The 13,804-nt window shown below is 37.0% G+C and overlaps 1 long non-coding RNA gene across 19 annotated transcripts in view; it reads left to right on the top strand.

The window, feature by feature from the left end:
- Nucleotides 1-13,400, top strand: part of LOC102901561 — a 178,902-nt gene extending 165,502 nt beyond the window's left edge. For 11 of the 19 annotated variants that reach the window (XR_006589574.1, XR_006589578.1, XR_002149093.3 and 8 more), the window contains 4 exons: nt 8,400-8,503; nt 10,106-10,235; nt 12,001-12,074; nt 12,918-13,400. This is a non-coding gene — a long non-coding RNA (uncharacterized LOC102901561). The remainder of the gene's footprint in view (nt 1-8,399; nt 8,504-10,105; nt 10,236-12,000; nt 12,075-12,917) is intronic. The other 8 variants (XR_006589583.1, XR_002149095.3, XR_006589584.1 and 5 more) reach the window with 1 other exon arrangement.
- Nucleotides 13,401-13,804: the final 404 nt, after the last annotated feature.

The following is a 13,804-nucleotide window of genomic DNA, read 5'->3' as shown; positions in this document are numbered from 1 at the left end:
CCTTTAACTACTGTTTCTCTCCTCTGCTCCTTTTTATAATAAAGGAAAGACTTGCATAGATTCACTGTCTCCATTCTCTTACCTCTCTTTCCTCTTGAATCTGTGCCAACCACGCTGCCTCCCATGTCTTTCCACCTAAACTTCCCTTGTCGACATCAACATTCCCTACAGTGCTAATAAGTTCAATGGGCATTTCACAATGTCCTTCATACACAACTTCTTACCCACATTTGATCTTTCTTGAAATTGTTGCATCACTTGTGTTCTGGGGCAATGGAATCTCCTGGTTTTCCTCTCACTTCAGGGCCTGTTCCTCCTCAGATCTTCCTTGACCTTTGAATGCTGCAGTCCCATAAGATGCCATCCTGAGACCTCTCCTTTTCCCTGTCTGAATTTATTCTTTAGATTATTTTATCCTTTCTCGTGGCCATATATTCACTGATGATTCTTAGGTATATACATCAGCAACCCAGATCTCTAGACCGCATGTCAATTGCTGCTGACCCCATCCCCTAAACTGCTCCCCACCGGTCTAGCCCTAGGTGCTGCTAGGAAACAGCACCACCCCCAATCCAGTTGTCCAGGCCAGATTCTTCCCTCAGAACCCACATTTAAACCTCTAGCATTTGTTTTAAGCCTTAGCTCGAAAATTTCCCAAATGTGACCATTTATTCACACCCATATGGCCTTCAACTAGTAAAAATTGCCATCATTCCTTACCTATCGAAGTAGATACTTTACTCCTATCCCTGTCTTATTACTTGTTCTCTGTATTCTATTCTCCACCCAGCAGTCAGAAAAATCTTAGAATGTCCTTCATATCTTTCCATTTTCTTACTCAAAGACTCCAAGTGTTTACAATCCTATTGCGGTAAAATGTAAATACCTCACCATAACTGCCAATCTTACCTCCAAATCCTCTCCCTAAGCTCACTGTGCTCTTCAGAGCCATTGCTGTTCATGCACGTAACAAGCTCTAGCCTGACTCATAGCCTTTGACTTGCCATTCTTTTTCTTGAGGATATTCTTTCTTAGATATTAACTTGTTTCCTCCCTTTATTCAGAACACTGTTCAAATATTAGTCTTTAGAGATACCTTCCCAAAGCACCCCACCTAAAATACAACCATCTTCATAATTTAGAAAAATTAAAATTGAGGATGTTCTTGTTATGTTTTTGACCTGAATGATTAGTTATGCTCAATTCCAACTATCCAAGAAGGGTAAGGCAACAAGGATGATGACACTGAAGTAGAATAATGATTTTTATTCTAAGTAGGAATCAGTTTTACATCTAATTTGTCATACTTCACAAAACCATGTGAAGAACCAAAGGACATGTATTTCAATGGTCTACATAGTCATTAGTGCATAGTAACAACAAAAATTAAGATTGGGCTCTGAAATCAGAGTTTTCTATAGGAGGTGAAATATGATAACCACAGCTGCAGTTGTTGTGACATCGAAGCTATGTTGCCACTGATTTAAATTTTGCTGTTATAGGCCCAAGCCATGCTTCAAAGGAATAGAATATTTCTCCTTGGGTCTTAGTTTTACTTCCAAGGCAATCAAAGTACTGAAGCATTTATGAATGGATTAGAAGTATCAAGCATCAATCATTGTCAGAATCTTATCAACTAGGAAACTAATTCCCCCAAAACATATTTTTGTTGAAATACTATTAGAATTGAGTCTTATATCAAAATAGCCGACATGAAAAATATGTCCACTTTTGAAACGGCAGGAACACGAACAATGTGTCTTACTCTGCAGTTGCACTAAACATTGATTCAGCTGCTGGATGCAAGGTTCACTTAATCTGGGTATGCTTAGTGCAAAAGTAATGAGGCTATTACTTTTTTAGCTTTGCCTCCAATCCAATAAAGAGAGTAGTCTTTTCCACTGTGAGGTATCTCATTATGAGATCACTAACATTTTCAAAATCATCTCTGCATAAAGACGAGGTTAAAGCAATTCATACATAGCCACGAAACTTTCCCATTTTAATATATGAGGGACAATAATGAAAGTTTATCAGAAGCATTTTCTTCCCCCGTTTTGATGCCAGTGTTCTCATTTCATGACTCTACATAGTCACAGTGATTATAATAAAAAGAAACTTATACTTTAAAAGGGGGAAATAAAAATATACACAACCCATATCAGATGTCCATGGAAAATAGATTTTGGGAAGATAATGCCCACGATGCTCCAAGCTAGGGGGATGGAGGGAGAATGGTCTAGCAGGTAAGAACGTATATTTGAATCATCTTATATTTCAGAAAACTTTACCCAGCACAAATCTATGAGACAAAACTTTGTTAAATCTATTCTTTTATTTTTTTTTCAGGCACAGATTTGGGACTATGGTATTTTACTTATAGATCTCAGTCTGTAAATGATCACTGAAATATATGAATCTCTATGTTTTGTGCTCCTAACTCTGTCCTCGACCTCAGCAAGAATGTGCTGGCCATATGATGTGCACTCAAGGACACCATGCTGATTACCTTATATTTTGTCACCCAAAATAAATTTCAACAACGAAAGGTTGTCCAGTAGGTTGTATTTTCTTTAAGTGTAGTTCACAAAGCATTAGTAACACATTAGGAAACTTGACATGGTATGCCGACCAACTATTTAGGTTTCATTTTAAAGTTTTTCATGTATTTTAAAATGTCTCAGCATACTCATCAATCCTGTGATTTCATAGATATTAAACTTAAACATATTTACTAAATATCAAGAGTCAGTCATTTGAGAAAATTAAAGTTTATTAAAGAGTATACCAGTGTGCATCAATGGCACCAATGTAAGGCACCCTCCCTCTCTTTACAGCACCAACATTGGCCAGTGTTGAACTATATTCACATCAACTCATTCACTAGCCATTTTGTGAGCTCTTAATTAGCATAAATTATTTTTCTAAATGCAGAACTGTACTTGTCCTTAAGGAGTTTAGAGTCTAAGACAGAAAGAGAGGTAAATATATATTTGAATGTATCAAGAGTTCTAAGAGATAAGCATACAGTTCTCTGATAGTTTGGACGAACTAAAAATACCCCAATTGGAAGACCTTAAGAAAGGCTCTTTATGGAGAGGTGGCAATGAAGGGAAACTTGAAACATTCTCATCATTGGGATAAGATGAGAAAGCTGTATTCCAGGCAGTAAATGGCATAAACAAAACACTTACAGTCATTTTCCAAGAGAGAAAAGTCATCTTTAAATACTACACTGGGGAGTGGGGTGCCTGGGTGTCTCACTCAGTTAAACGTCTCACTTTGGCGCAGGTTGGGATCTTATGGTTCTTGAGTTCTAGCCCTGCATCAGGCTCTGTGCTGACAGTGCGGAGCCTGCTTGTGGTTCTGTCTCTCCCTCTCTCTCTGCTCCTCCCCCACTCTCTCTTTTTCTCTCTCAAAATAAATAAACTTCATAAAATAAAATAAAATAAAATAAAATAAAATAAAATAAAAATACTACACTGGGGTCAAAGGAGATTAAATGTAGTATATTTCTAGAGGGGGCCAAAGAAATGACACTTCACTTATTAGAACAGAATTTTTCTTAAACCAGTATTTTGCACTGACCTTATTTTTACTTATTTGGAATCTATCTCATCTTTGACTACAGAGGCATTTTTAAACATGAATGACTCATTTGAAATCTATACTTGGAAATGTCATATTTTCTAAGACTCAACAGGGATTTACTATATTTTCAAAGATCAATTTCTAGGGGAAAGGGCTTTATATATAAAATTAATCCCTTGACATATTACACAAAGACAAAAATCCTTTACAATTCACGATGCTTATTTCTAGTTCTGACATTTCTATCTTCCAAGGTGGCTTCCTTATTCCGAACATAGTAAATGGACTTGGTTCATCACCAAGTAATTCTTAATTGCAGGTGTGTTAAGAAACTCCTCTTAATGTTCAACTGCAGACATTATACTAAACATACTTGACAATAAACTGCCAACCAATGGATTTATTTTTTACCTTGATGTCATTTTTTCTATGACAGTATCCTGGGTAGTAAGGAGATTATGCAGAATCCAAACTAAATTGCAATCCATTAATAATAGCTTTAACCTATTTGTAATTATATCTGATTAATGTAATACATCGGATATATTGAAAGTATAGATTTTCCAGGAAAATGGATTGGCTTGAAATTCTCCTGGGATTGTTTCTACCCAGGTACTCCACCGACAGCTGAAGTTGACAGGCAATGATGCTAGAGCTTGCTCTACAAAGCTTGAAATATTGAGTAGAATTGATGAACTCAAAATAATCCCTTTTACTGCCAGTTATCCTGAGACAGTCTTACCCAAATTGTGTTTCAGGGAACAGGGGTTCTTGGCAACATTAATCAACATTTCAAATAATTTGGTAGATATTGTACACAATATTTTTCTTTTACAGGTTCTGAATATGAATTAACTCATTTAAGGATCTGAGGATTTCTAAGGGTTATTATATCATTATTTCACATATGGAGGGGAAGGTGCATATTAAAATTTTCATTCTGCCATCTCTAATGAAGTTTTGTAGCTATAATATTTTCTTTTTTAATTTGTGTCGTTCATCCTTTGAATCAATTTGTGAAGGATGCTACTAATATATTTAATTGACTGCAGCTTTTTATCGATCCTAAGATTTAGAAATCAATCAACAGGCAAAAAGAGCCAGCAAACAAAATTTAAGTAAAAAGTAGGTATTTGTTTGTTTTAAGAATTCACATCTCTTAAATAATCTTTAGGCTCTATCAAAGACAGGACAAATTTAAGATAAAATGTGGCTTAGAAATTCAAGAAGGATACTGGGTAATAGAAATGCAAATAAAGCAAACCTAGCAATAACACTACTGAGAATAGTTTAAAATGAAATTGCATAATTTTCTACTTTTGTGTAAGGAAGGGAAGAATATAAGAGTATACATTTGACTTCTCTGTATTTGCACAAAGAAAAACGGAAAATAAACACATGTAACTAATACTATTCTTGTCTGTAGGGAACCAAGGGCAGGACAGTGGAAAGAGACCAGGGTTAGAACAACACTTCTTGAAGTATAGATTTTCTAGTACTTTGATATTTGAATCACATGAATGTTTCATATTAAACATTAAAAAAACACTTGCATTTTTAAATACAAACAATTTCTTTAGGTACTCATAAGAGATACTTCAATGTTGAAATATATAATGGTACATCAGTGTTCAGAATTTCTTTTCTTCACAGCTAATAGAGCAATAGATTAAAACAGAGGGAAAGGAAAGAGAAAAAAAATGGTACAGTGTTTGTGGAATTGCCATTAGTAATTTAGAGGGGAATGCAAATATGAATTCCTGTTGAATATGAGAGTTTGCAGTGGTTGCTGATAAATAGTCACATGCACAAATAGCAGACAAATCCCATAAGAATGGCAAATAGTTAATACAATGACTAAAGAGGACATAGTGATGGAAACTGTTCTCCTTCAAATACTGGGGCAGTGGAATTTTTGAACTGATGTATCCCTTAAAGTATCTGATGTAAAAGATGAACTTTTTTCCGGGGAGGGGGAGTAGGTAGGGAATGCACATACACACATACACAAAATTGTGTAATTTAGAAGTTAACACTGACACCTATGGATCCCAGGACACAAGACTCCACATTTTTTTTCATTTTTTTAACATCTTATTTATTTTTGCAAGACAGAGAGAGAGATAGAGCATGAGCAGGGGAGGGGCAGAGAGAGGAGACACAGAATCTGAAGCAGGCTCCAGGCTCTGAGCTGTCAGCACAGAGCCTGACACGGGGCTTGAACCCACGAACTGCGAGATCATGACCTGAGTCAAAGTTGGACGCTTAACTAACTGAGGCACCCAGGTGCCCCAAGCCAGGATCCCCAAGCCTCCACATTTTAACAGATAAAAGTAGACACTAAGCCAAAGTGAAGTTGGATTAATTCTCAGCTCTGCCACTATGGCTAAGCGACCTTGAAAATATGACTTAATCTCTCTGAACCTCAATCTTCTTATCTTGAAAAGGGACTTGCTGATCCCTCTGGTAATAGCGTAAAGGAAAAATTCAACAAACATTAAAATTATTTAATTATTATTCCTATAATAGAAGTCCCTAATTTCTATATAATTAATTATCACATATAATTCCTATATGACTACCAAAATAGAATTAGGAGTTCCACAGTTGAATGAAAAGATAGTTTGCCAGATCATATCACAGTAGCTGACACATCCTACTTCAACAATCTGGGGACAAACTGGGATTTCTAGATATTCAAGTGCAAAGGCTCTCATAGAATGGAATGCTTTTTCATGCCCCTACACAGGTATCTAATGTCAGGGACACTAGAGAACATGTTAGTGCTGATGTTAGGCATTGGTGTTAACCCCAGGCCTCGCTTGTTTGCAGTGGGAACCTGTACAGTTCACTCAGTCAGGGAAGGAACTCCAGTTCTGGTGCTTTGTGTCTATTACAGTCAGATGGAGAGGTTGATGGTCTGACTGTTTAACTGGGTTCTGGAGGCACACGCCAGCATTGAGAGTCTGGAAGTACTGTCAAAGGGTGCAAAGAACAGTGTAGGTTGAGAACATTTGTCGAGTCAGCACTATTTTGAATGTCATAAAAGTATATGATTATATGGAATTGCAATTTTTGTGTCCCTGGTAGCTTCAAGATATGAGGTGCGCTCGCAAAGGACAAGGTGCTAAGCCGGACTTCTTTGAAGGGGAGAGAGGAAGGGGAAATCCTGTCCCTTTGGAATAATTCAGAGATCAAAAAGCTGTCAACCTTCCCTAACATTTTAAGCCATCGAAGATAATGTCAGTTTCTAACAAGGCAAAGACTTAGAAAAAACCACTAAACATCAATTTATCAACACCTGTGCAGCTTTTGGCTCGCTTTGCATAACTATGTAAGGAGAAAATGAAAATCAGTGGCTAAATCAAGCTCAGTATAAGCCTGAACATTGTTTCCTGCTTGTCATCTCATGAGGGACTTGGCTTTACTTGCTGTTGCAATCTCGTCCTACCTCCTTGATGGTTTGCAAAGATGAGCTAAGAACGATTGAATTTAATCTGCAATGACTTCAATCGTGAGGGTCATTGAATGGCTATGTATTTAACATAAAGAACATGAGTAATAAGCATATTTCCATTCATTTCCTATTCCACCATACTATTGGTCTTCCAAAAAAAAAAAAAGAAAAGCATGTTTGAGATTTAAACGACAAGTAACAAATTGATGACATACACTCCTGACTAATTAGACGAAGCCCTCCCTCCATGAGGCTCTTGACCTTTAATAGCCATAATAATATGAGCATTAGATCAATAGCCTGCTATTAGGCATTTGAAGTGTCCCCTTCGCTGTCACTGAATGTGGCAATTAGGATGGGACTTAAGGACAAAAATGTTTAGCTAGTGCTGTTTCATGGACAGAAACCTTTCAAATCTATTCATCATCACTTCTATCTTTCCTGAGAATGGCTTTACTTAGCTATCAATTCTCTCTTTTCAAAACTTAGTACCTTCTAGTTTGCTTTATTCAGTTAGTCCAGCGTGGCAATAATTGCATACACCATGTTCTTTTGAAGATACAGTTCAAAGATTTGTTATACAGGTTTGCTTTCCCTCCCTCAAGCTTCTCTCAATGCAATGGGTAGCCACTTTGAGGTTCTTACGTTTCGATGGGAAAGCTATGCTGTGAATCTGATCCTGTCCCTAAAAACAAAGCCTTTTAGTTGGATTTTTAAAAAATAATTTGAAGCCTCAGAACAATCGGTTTCTCCATTATTTCAGTCTCCTGAACGTACAGAATGTCTATGACCTTTCACTTCCTTTTTTAAAATGTTTATTTATTTATTTATTTTTGAAAGAAAGAGAGAGAGAGAAAGCAACAAGCAAGTGAGCAGGGGAGGGGCGGAGAGAGGGGGGCAGAGGATCTGAAGCAGGCTTTTTGTGCTGACAGCAGCGAGCCTGATGCAGGGCTCAAACTCCCAAACCTTGAGATCATGACCTGAGCCAAAATGGGCTCAGTTAATAGACTGAACCACCCAGGTGCCCTGTGACCTTCTGCTTCTGCATGACCCCTGCATGACCCCGCGTATCTCTTTTATATACTACTTTGCTAAGTACTTGCAATAGCAACACATCCGCATTGTTTCCTTTTTGACTTCTTCTGCAGTGAGTGCTGTTGAATAAGGAGGAACGGGATCTGCCTTCCAGTCTATTACAAGCAGAGGTTTTACCAAATGTGTCACTACTGTGTCACATGAATCATTATCTTTTCAGTCTCCAATGCTAGTTAATTTTTCACCAGTCCCGTGTTTTAGATTTTAGATTTTATTACGGCCCTCCACTTCCAGTATCAACTTTTGTTCTTTTCAGGTGAGATTAGACTATGCAGAGAGGAAAACTCGGGAAGATTCTGCGGCTAAACACATTAAAATTGCATTATGTGTCTTGCTCCATGCTACTCCATGTCCAAACAGGTTGGTACAGGGCTCTGCTATACAAAGTCACTTGGTTATTCAGGGAAAACCAAGCTCTGCCAGGTCACAAGTGGGGCACCATCTGAAACATTGGCTTCTTTGGGATTCTCAGCAGAACACAGAGTGTAGGGAATTGACTTTGCTTTTCTGTGCATCAGCCCATAATATGATATATGTCTCTTCTGTTCTTGATCCATTGGTCAGGACTAGTCGTTTGGCCCGGTGTAACTGAAGGAGGGCTGGGCTACATACAGGGCTTTTCACTGAGTAGCAGATACCTACCAGACTACAACTAAAACATATTGACCAATGCCTTTGCAACTTTTTCATATGTTTCCTTTGACCTCCCTAGTTTTCATCAGGTGATTATAGCTCCTTCAGTATTTCATTACAATTCTCTCTGAATTTTCAAACTTCCTTATAAGCCTCTTATATCCAATAGGGATTAACTTTCTCTCATTGATTAAAGTCAAAACCTCATCACTCTGACCATTTTAAAAATGTTTTCATATCTATGGTTATGTGAAAATAACTGATAAAAGACAAAATGTTAGATATATGCAGGTGAAAAAAATGGAACAATAGTTTCTGAGCCCTTGAAGCTCAGAAATGACAACAGCTAGAATATAGCATACTCTTTGAAATATGAACAAAAGGAAATGCATATTGAGAATGGTGGCTGATGTTCATGTTAATAATAGATTACAATGTCTTTTTAAAAGTTTTAAACTTTTGCCTGTCAACTAAAAACACTGAAGTAAAATATTAAAGATATAGCCACCTCTACAATCCATACATAATGAATATTTATGACATATATTATGGTCATGAACATGCTATGGATGAATACAGATTGGATTTACAGACTGGTATGTAAAATCTGGGAAACAAGTCTTACCATAAAGAGAAGGATATTCACGATAATATTGCCCAGAGCTGGAAGACGACTAAATTTGTTGCCCCAGTTCAGTATCTCAGAGATTGACATGGAAAGAGCACAATAAAAGTTTTAATATTCAGCAGCTTTGAGGAATGAAGTGCTGTGAATGAGCAAGTATTCCGATTAATACATCTACCATCGGTATTATGTGTGAAATACGATTTTTAAAGAATTGGGATAGGATAGAATATAATTTTTGACTAGATAATAGAAATAATTTAATGTTGCTTTGATGATTCAGAAGACACTTAGGGATCGCACAGAATCCACACATAGTCATCACCATTCAGAAGAGACAGGTAAATGCTGAGTAACAGATAACTCCAGTTAATAAAAGATATTGTTTTGGGGGCACCTGGGTGGCTCAGTCGATTGAGCTTCTGACTCTTGATTTAGGCTCAGATCATGATCCCATATCAGGCTCTGCATTGAGCATGGAGCCTGCTTGGGAATCTCTCTGTCTCTTCCTCTGCCCCACTTCCCCACTCGCATTCTCTCCCTCTGTCTCTGAAATAAAAGTTTAAAAATAAATAAAAATGAAAGGTAATGTTTTTGGAATAATGCAGGCCACGGTGCTCATTCTAATCCTGTCCCACTCCCCATTTGAAGAAATGAAATGGATTTGTACTCTTAACATGCCCCATGCTTCCTTTTATTCACAGCTTTCTCAAGTACTTTTTTCCACTGGATTTCTGCCTTTTCTTCCCCCACCTTCACCTCATGAAGTTCTGTGCATCATTCAAGGTCAATTTCTAGCATCAGGCCCTTCAAGATCTTGCTCACATGGGATTGGTGAGTGTCTGTGGTGTTGCAGGTACCATGTCAAAGTGTGGAATAGCAAGATGTCTAAGACAAGGTACTGTCCTTCAGGAAACATACAATGTAATGGAGGGAACTCCCTCAGAGATCGTTTCAGTATAAGGAGTGAGTCCAGCAGTGGAAGTGTTACAAACACATTCTTCGTTCCTTATTTGAACCGCCAAAGCAGGTGGCTGATGTCCCTCTTTTGACAATAATCTTATTCCGTAATAAAGTACAGTGCAAAAAGAAGCTTTATTAAACTGAATTTTTAATCCAAGATCTTTCACTTCCTTGTGGTGACATCAAGCCAAATACTTAAATAGTTCACTTAGTATTTATTTATCTATTTACTTATTTAAATGTTGGTTTTGTTTTAAGTCTTTTTTTTTTCTTTTGAGAAAGCTCAAGCAGGGGAGGGGTAAAGAGAGAGGGAGAGAGACAGAGAATCCCAAGCAGACTCCATGCTGCCAGTGCAGAGCCCGACACAGGGCTTGAACCCACAAACCGTGGGATCACGACCTGGGCTGAAACCAAGAGTCGGATGCATAACTGACTAAGCCACCCAGGTGCCCCAGTATTTATCTTTTAATATCTAATTGTGGTAAAATACACATAACATAAAATTTACCATCTTAAAAATGTTTGAGTGTACAGGTCAATAATGTTAAATACATCCACATTATTGTTCATCTAATCCCTAGATCTCTTTTCATCTTGTAATCTCGGTATTTTTTAAAAATTTTTTAATGTTTATTTATTTTTGAGAGAGGCAGACAGACAGAGCATGCGTGTGGGAGAGAGAGAGAGGGAGACACAAAATCCAAAGTAGGCTCCAGGCTCTGAGCTGTCAGCACAGAGCCTGATGTGGGGCTCAAAGTCACAAACCATGAGATCATGACCTGAGCCAAAGTCAAATGCTTAACTGACTGAGCCACCCCTAACCTCCATATTTTTTTGATGAAAGGAATAAAGACAGTTACAGGCTTGTTCAGGAATTAATAAGATAATATATCTAAAATACCTACTTCGGAACCTAGGACATAGATAATAATGTTCAAATGACAGCTTTTTCTTTTCTTTTTTTTTCTGTACCTCTTCTGTAATGAGACAGCATATTATCTATGTGGAATATCTCAGATATAGATCACATCTAAGGCTTATATAGCATATTGATGTATTGTAACAGGTACTTTGTAGATAATCGAAGAGAATGAGTGAGCAGACAAATGTGTAAGAAGAAGGGATGGGTAACAAAAGACAGGCGTTTGAAGGATACTCAAATCAGAAATCCCAAACCAGAATTGTTGCCAAAACAGACCAATGGGAAATACATTAAGGGAGGCGGGGGAAAGGCATATTGCATGGATTTTGAAACTGAAGCATGATGAATCAAAAGAAACTGTAGGGCCAGGCCTTAGTTTACTATAACACTTCCCTCAAAACACACACAAACATCATTAAGTCACAGGCTGCCAAGAAGTCCAACAACATCATGCAGTGATACTGATATTCAGATGCAGCTCTGCTTATTCCTAAAACCATCTCATCTCATCCCATTGCCTCTGAAACATTAAATTATATATTATCTTTTTTAAAAAAAAGGTCTCAACCTTGGCTTTTATTTTTTTAGACATTACTGTTAAAGGCATCTGATAGGAATGCTACTAATCACCACCATTTCCCTCTCTACAGAATATTATTAAATATAAAAGAAACAGCAAACACAAGTAATTAATTCTTCCTCTTTCTTTCTTAGTAATACCATTGAAATTAAAGCAGAGAGATGCATTTAGGAAATCTCCTGACTTAAAATGCTTCACAGAACTCCAAGTAAGTCTTACACACGGGGACTATTCAAGTTCTGTCCAAATTATTTAATTGTATCTCTGGGCCTTGGCGTATTAAGAAATGTAACAAGGAGGTGGAAATGTATCATAAAATCTGTATTTTAAAGAAATCTCTAGCTCAGAGTAAATGAAGGGGACTGGGAATCAATTACACTTGGGTATGTAATTTGAATAAATGAAAATGCCAGGATGATTGAAGCTTGTATATTCAGGATGGTAGAATGAGTCTGATAGTTGATGACTGCATTTTAATAATATGAATACAGGAAGAGAACAAAAGAGAGAAAGAGAGAAAAGGAAAGGCTAAAATTACTAATACTGTAAATATTTTGAAATGAAGTGGTGTGCAATTGCACAAAAAGATGTTATGAATGAAAAAGCTTGGATCGACTTGGATGGAAAATGGAAAGTCCACTTGAATTTACTTGGCTAACACAGAAGCATCTAGAAATGAAAATGGTGACATATTTTAAGTCACTTTTTAAAGGAGACTTTTTTACACATTAGCATCATGAATAACAGGTTAATCAAAGGTGGACAATAATGCATTATCAAACTAATGGGTCAGTCCATGCAAAATTGAAAAGTAATTATTCCCTATGAATTTATTTTTTATTTACTTCTCCCAAAACTTATAAGACATCATTGACAATATTAGGAATGTGTGTGTGTGTAAATATGTGTGTGTATAACCCCCCCAAATATGTCCATGTACTCACATGCACATACATATGCACAAGTAGTTTTCCTTATATGTTTACTTATTAGCATTTATACGTAAATGTTCTTATTAATAAAAGAAACTTTCTTACATTCTTCTTTTGAGAATTAAATGACATCATACGTGTAAAATGTTGAGCAGAACACATGTGATTTGGCAAGACGTCCTTGTGAAGAAAGATAAAGAGAGGATTTGAACATTATGCAGGAGAACGTTTCTGAATTACATCAAATGTGGCAATATTACTGTATTTTGAAACTGCTTAAAAGCATAGAGTTGAACAAAAATCAAAATGACTCCATAAAATCTTCAATGAGGTTGGATTTTAAACTAAGTGATCTTTTCCCTCTCTTCTGCAAACCTCCCTCACTCCTTTCTTGGCTTTTAGTTTCTGGAACCAGCACCACCCTGAAAACAACTAAGGAGGTTGGCAGCATAAACATAATTCTGGTAGAACCCCACTTGATCCTGGCTTTCCCTATAAAACCCCCTAGCCCCTTCCTCTGGACAGGCTTGCAGTTTTTGAAGGCCATAGCCTGTGGCAGCCTCCTTTGTCTTGCAAAGCAATAAAGCTATTGTTTCTCTCTATTCCTAACTCTGTCTTCCTGTAATGTTTTGGTTGCGAAGCAAAGAGATCGGTTTTGGACATTTGAGTGAAATTCATCTCTGGAATTCCTGAAGACCAAGGTCAGAAGAAAATGATCAGGAATCAACTTGTGTCATGGGCTAATAAAAAGAAACATAACAAACATTTCCTATTGTAAACTGCCTAAAAGTATTTTGTTATTTTGGAATGGGGTTTGAATAAGATAATATGATCCATAGTACACTGATGAAAATACACTTGAAACACATATAATTAGACATAAAGCTTAAAGAGAGAAAAAAAACAAACAAATAGCAAAACAGTTATTGGATCATTTCACCCAGATCTAGGGTGGGTTGAGGAGGTGCAAATAATATGGTATTGCACCTAAACCTTAGAGTAACCG

This window comes from Felis catus, chromosome E1 (genome assembly GCF_018350175.1).
Source record: "Felis catus isolate Fca126 chromosome E1, F.catus_Fca126_mat1.0, whole genome shotgun sequence".
NCBI lineage: Eukaryota > Metazoa > Chordata > Mammalia > Carnivora > Felidae > Felis > Felis catus.
This window is presented reverse-complemented; position numbering and strand designations above follow the sequence as displayed.